The 6,206-nt window shown below is 34.5% G+C and overlaps 1 long non-coding RNA gene across 1 annotated transcript; it reads right to left on the bottom strand.

The window, feature by feature from the left end:
• LOC117318563 lies at window positions 1-1,304 on the bottom strand. Its single transcript, XR_004530404.1, has 3 exons — window positions 782-1,304; window positions 451-519; window positions 1-66 (listed from the first exon to the last, which is right to left on the bottom strand). It is a non-coding gene; the product is annotated as an uncharacterized LOC117318563 (long non-coding RNA).
• Between the last annotated feature and the right edge of the window lie 4,902 nt (window positions 1,305-6,206).

Here is a 6,206-nt window from a genome sequence, read left to right on the forward strand (position 1 = left end):
GGTTGTTCTCATTATTTATTCAATCCATTTCGGTTCAGTAACCAAATTCCAGATTCAATTCAAGTTCTGTAATAAATACAAATAAAACACAATTAGATCTCACAAATGCAAAACACTTGCATTCATAAATACATCCATGCATTCATACATGTATACATGCATACATGTATACCCACACACACACATACACACATACATACATACATACATACATACATACATATCCTAGGCCTTATTCATTTAACTAACTTCTAACAATGTATAAAATGCTAGATCAATTAACTACACAATATATGAATGCATCACATCCACAGTATAAGGGGAGATAATCTACCCCTTATCTACATTTAACCTTATATTAATAAATATAATACAGAATTATATTTCCAAGTTACAAATACTTATTTTACACGAAACTACATCATTCATGTACTCATAATAAACATGTACCTGCTATGGGCTGAACTTTCTCTGGCAATCTAATCTTCTGATTAGATCTAAACAAGTTGACCCAGGGTCCTATACACAAATAAAATATACTAATTAGCAAAGTTGCAATAATTAAGGTATCTCCACAAAAAATACAATATTGACATTATGTCTTTACAATAATACATTGTATACACTTGATATACACTTGATAGATTATTATGGATTTACAAAATCAGTCTTACAACATTTTGTCAGACTTGTATCAAACCAACATCAAAAATAGACAATTTCATACTATTTACAAGAGTATGTGAAATACATGTTAGTAAAGAATAGAAAGAAAACTTACAGGAGTAGATCACTGAATTTATCTTCCAAAACCACGTCGGAAATCTATCGCCATAACTTTTGAAATGCCGGACGGATGTACAGGTAGAACCGGTACCTTCTTCTTGAACTTCCAGCAGAAAAACTGCCAGATTCAACACAAAGACTTAGACACAAACAATAAAAGTGGAGGGAAAATATAAACCAATAAAAACATATGTACTATCTTATCATAACCAATAAAACCCATGTTGACAATCATGTGACCAACATAATGGTTTGACCCAAAAGCCTTATTACTTACACCTGTATATACCTATACAGGTAACAACCTGTATCTACCTATACAGGTAACATACACTCTTCCATACTCACGCACACACACATTCCTAGTCACTACAGGTAAACACACACACAAAGACATGCATGGACATACCTGGACAACACACTGCATAGTGATTAGATGAATGTGAGGTGCTGGTGCATTGATGATGATGCTTCTTAATAAATGACTAATTACTAGATTAGATACAATATAACTATATAAATCACCCTGCCACATGAGTGATGGAAGCGATTGAATGACAAGACAACGCTTTTAACTACTTTCATCATGTTTAATAAGACAAATGGTCGATAATACCTCAGTGTGCTCCAATGTTTAAGAAATATGCATTGGTATCCGGGAAGATGGCAGCCTCTTTTCCATTTTGGTGCGATGACCAACAAAACAATGTGTCGGTCTGTGCGAGATTTTCTCTGAGACACAGAGAAGACATTTTAATGGAGACTCCAACACATTAGTTAAGTGCCCATCCCAAAATAGTGACATCTCTGTCAACAAGATCCACAGGAGACTAGCTATGACTAGATATCAAGCATCCCTCGTTGGCCTACAACAATTACACACTTCTGAAGTTGTACACGCTTGTGTTTACCATGATAACAAAGATACGGGACAAACACACCGATACATTCTCACCTTAGTCCCACATAACCCGGAAGTACCCAGTGTCACATGGAATGTTGCTAAGTCTTGCTTGTAAATTGTTTCACCCTTTACCGTAATCTGTTTACAGTGGAATATAAATACAGTCCAATATAAGGATTAAAGGATTAAAATCTAAAGATGTCCGGCAACCGGGTATCGAGCACGGGATGTAGCTTCAGTGCGAGATAGGGGAGACTTCTGTTTTTTTTATCTCCCGTAAATAAGCAGCTTCACACCGGAATTTTACATCCTATACTGTTATCGCCCGTGTCAAGACCGGACACCTTCACTTTCAAAAGAAATTGATTCTAAAACAACTAGTTACACATGGAATGGAGGTGTAGGGGCCAACAAGGGGGATTCACAAGCTACCGTCATTTGTCCTATTTATAAACTGATAAAAAGATAACGGGACAATTGATAAGTTCGTTGCATAAAATTTACGAAAAATAATTTGAAATTATAAAACGGAAAGGAAAACACTATGAAACAATATAAGATTATTTTATAATATTGGGCCTATTTAAAATGAAAACAAAATATGATACAACTCCCGCCAATTTCTCTACTTTTACTTATGGATCTGATAAAAACCTTATGAAGAACTATGATTACTTCGACATGCAAACGAAAACGAAATTCTAGCTCAAAATCTACAACACTCTGACAACGCACGAACAACAAGTACCATTGAAAAAGTATAGAGAGTATAAAAACCTGGGGTTCCGGATGAGCAAGCGTCTTTTGCTTTTAGGTCTAATCTGGGTCATACACCGAAACATAGGTCTATTCCGGGTCATACACCGAAACATAGGTCTAATCCGGGTCATACACCGAAACATAGGTGAAATCCGGGTCATACACCGAAAACATAGGTCTAATATGGGTCATACACCTAAAATAAAGGTCTAATCCGGGTCATACACCGAACACATAGGTATAATCCGGGTCATATACCGAAACATAGGTCTAATCCGGGTCATACACCGAAAAGGGGAGCTGGGATAGTGATTAAGCATCTGTTTTATTCTACACAAGGAAATGGAATATTTCGAAATAAGATCATTGTCGACCATAAAACTTTCCCGTAGTCTTCATGAATTTGATTTCCCCCCGTTAGCAGGCGACATCTGTTAGTTAAATCAGGATAATGAGTACAAGCCCTTGGATATCGAATGAAATGGGGCTGGTTTGCTCAGTACATTTGTAAGTAGGGGTGCTACTATCAGGAAACTGAAAATTAACAAATTGGGAATTTAAAATCATCAAGCTAATCATACAGCTTAATTATGATCTTCCCTGCTGGATTTCAAGTACATGCGGTGGGTAATAACAATTTTGTTACCTAAAGAAAAACTTTATTCTTGGTGGAACTTCCAACAGGCTATTGACAAACACATGTGAAAAGTGTATTCTTCACTTGGTCGGCTTAGTTTTGTTTTCATACGATGCAGATTTCTTCGAAGAGGTTATCAGAACAGGAATAAAGACATTTCAAATTTTTTTTTTTCACGTCTATTGTATGATGGTATTTTTTCTTTTCCAAACAACGTATTGGCTCAGTCGATCGGATGTACCCTAAATAAAATCCAGGACACTACAGACTCCTCCATCACGTCATGAGACAACTTACCTCTAAACAGTAGGACGGGCATGGCGATTTCGATTTCCATGTAGTAATTTATCCGTGTCAAGATACTAGCCTACCTGTTTTTGCGTCCTATGGTGCTCAACTGTCACTGTTAATTCGATATTTAAGTGCTTGTTCCTGATGTAACGATTTCAAGGATGGATGTCGGCTGTTAAAGCGAAAGTTTCCATGGATTGTCTGCGTTGTAACTTCCACGATTCGACGACATGACATTACCTTGAATTGACATAGTTTCAAACACAGTGATGTCGTCGATAAAGGAGATGGCTTACTTTTCCTTATGTATTTTGTTCTTGTTTTCATTAGAAGTAGGGTTCTGATTTTGTTTTCTTGTTCCAGCGCTTATGTAAGGTACCGTACTCAACAAGAGGACTAAACGTTCTTCTTGTCATCGAGCTATCAGTACCACACGTGTATAAGGAATGACATGTTGAAATCCCAATCCAATCTTTACTGAACAATATGAATTACGTTGCAAGTAAAGAGGTTGATGACTCGAGTTCCTCTATTTCAAGTTCTACAGGGTACATCCGATCGATATACATATGGTCAATGTGCTTTGTTATTTAAATACGATATTGTCGATATATCTATTGATGGAATTGAATGACTTTGCATGGCCCTTCAATATAATCTGCGTCATTAGAGTTTAACTCGTATTCCATAAATGTATAACTTGAATTAGAAATAAAATATGAATAGCGGATATATTGTAGTATAAGGGATCGTGTTATCTGTGAAGCGGGTGATGAAATAGCGCCCGGTTGGGAGTCCTATCATTACTGTCTGGCCTTCTCAGGTCAAATAGGGCCCAACATGTTCAAGTACTTCTGGCTAAAACAACACCTCTATTATTGTAATCACACTATACACGTTTGATAAGAGAGCTGCTGTCCGATAACCAGCCAGCACACTACCCGAGATTGGAGCAGCTGGGTGCATCAGGCGGACTTATCCTACGGTAATCATATACATCATAATTAAGCAATGTTCATTTTATTTTATATCATTTAAAGTTGCTACCTGTCATGCATCAAGGTCCTCATATTTTTCTAGATTATATTACATTTTGTTTGGAGGAATACATACTCCAGGATATGTCTGTTTTAATGTTATTTGTGAGTCCCACATACTTCGGCAGTTGTAGTTCCTTATTGTACATATGATGATAGTAATACTCTTAGGTCAAACAATTGGATAATTAAATTCATTGTTTTATGTTGCATGTTATTTGATAACTACAATGAAGTGGTAACGTCCTTTGACGAGTTACTTATTATCCAAGGACAATTTGGCCATTTTAATGGACTTTTAAAGTCTTTGGTGAATTACTAATTCTATAAGGACCACTTGACAATTATAATGGACTGGTAATGTACTTTGATGAATTACTTAAAACTCTAAGGACCATTTGACCATTTTAATGTACAGGTAATTTTATTTGAGGAACTACTTATACTCTTAGACTTTGGCAAGTTTACTCATAGTTTATATTTTATGTTACCTGATATAGTAACGATATTTCATTAAATATTTCATTGGATTGAAAGACTTCCAGACCTGCTTATGGTTCCGCTATGCAGAGGAATGCTACTGTTAATTTATTCTTAACATTATCTTTATAATTAAAATGTAAATTGATTAATGTTAAGAGCTTTGACAAGACTGGTTCTTGATTTATTTTGTGAATACTTTGCTTTAATTCTTTTATATTAATTAATTAGATAAATAAATATCTTTAATGAACTTTAATAATCCGTCCAGACTAGAATTTATAATGCTCCTAATCTATATACTTGGTACTATAGCTATATCAATTGGCTGTTTATTGTTATACATCAATATCTATAGGCTGAAAAAAGAAGAAAAAAGAAAAAGGTTGTAAATCTTTTTTATCTTGCTGGGTTTTTTGTTTTGTATTTTGTATTGTTTTTCTTTTCTTTTTTCTTTTTTCTTTTTGCAACATTCATTGTCGATATTCCAAGGAGAAAAAATAAATATTTTAAACATTGTGATAATTATTATTCCCTGTTATTATCTTAAATAACAATTAAATTTACACTTTGTACTTGATGTTTGTATTTTTAGATTCTACGCTTAATTAAATTAGATGATATGAAAATATCAAAATACAATATATTAGATTTATCAGTCTTGACTGCATGGCTCAACATGATTTTTTGCAGGATTGTTAAAACACAAATAGATTTTCAAAATAACAAAATAACGCCAATTAGAAATATGGATTTGGACTACATCTAAACCTTTATTATTGATATGATTGAAAAGATGGATTTTGTCATCAGATTTCAATTGTTATCCTAGGAAAACGACCCTATGTAAAAATGCTGAGCCCAAATGCAGAAGCGTTTCAGATAGAAAATTTACTAGGCCTAAAAACCACAGACAGGACAGAAGAGGAAATAGTTACAGGAGACACGGTGAGGAACATATGTCTTTCGTCCAGTGGCGGCATACAGTGTATTCACCCGGCCAGACTGACAGCTCATGGTAAGGCTCTCTTTAACGGAATCATTTGTTATATTCTAATGGTGGTAACTGAGTAAATGTACAATGTACAATTATTCAATAATGAAGCTGTTTTAATGTATAAACATTTTTGTCGTCATGTCGAACTGGTTTCTAATTTTCGAAACTCCTCGAGTGATAATTAATGTCTTCAATAGAAATATACATATACATAAGAAATAATAGCAATATGATAGATATATAACAAAATGGTATGATAGATACAAGGATATATAAAAATGGTATAACAATGGTAGTAGAATTATACAAGATGAT

The sequence above is a fragment of the Pecten maximus genome, unplaced genomic scaffold (genome assembly GCF_902652985.1).
Source record: "Pecten maximus unplaced genomic scaffold, xPecMax1.1, whole genome shotgun sequence".
NCBI classification, from domain to species: domain Eukaryota; kingdom Metazoa; phylum Mollusca; class Bivalvia; order Pectinida; family Pectinidae; genus Pecten; species Pecten maximus.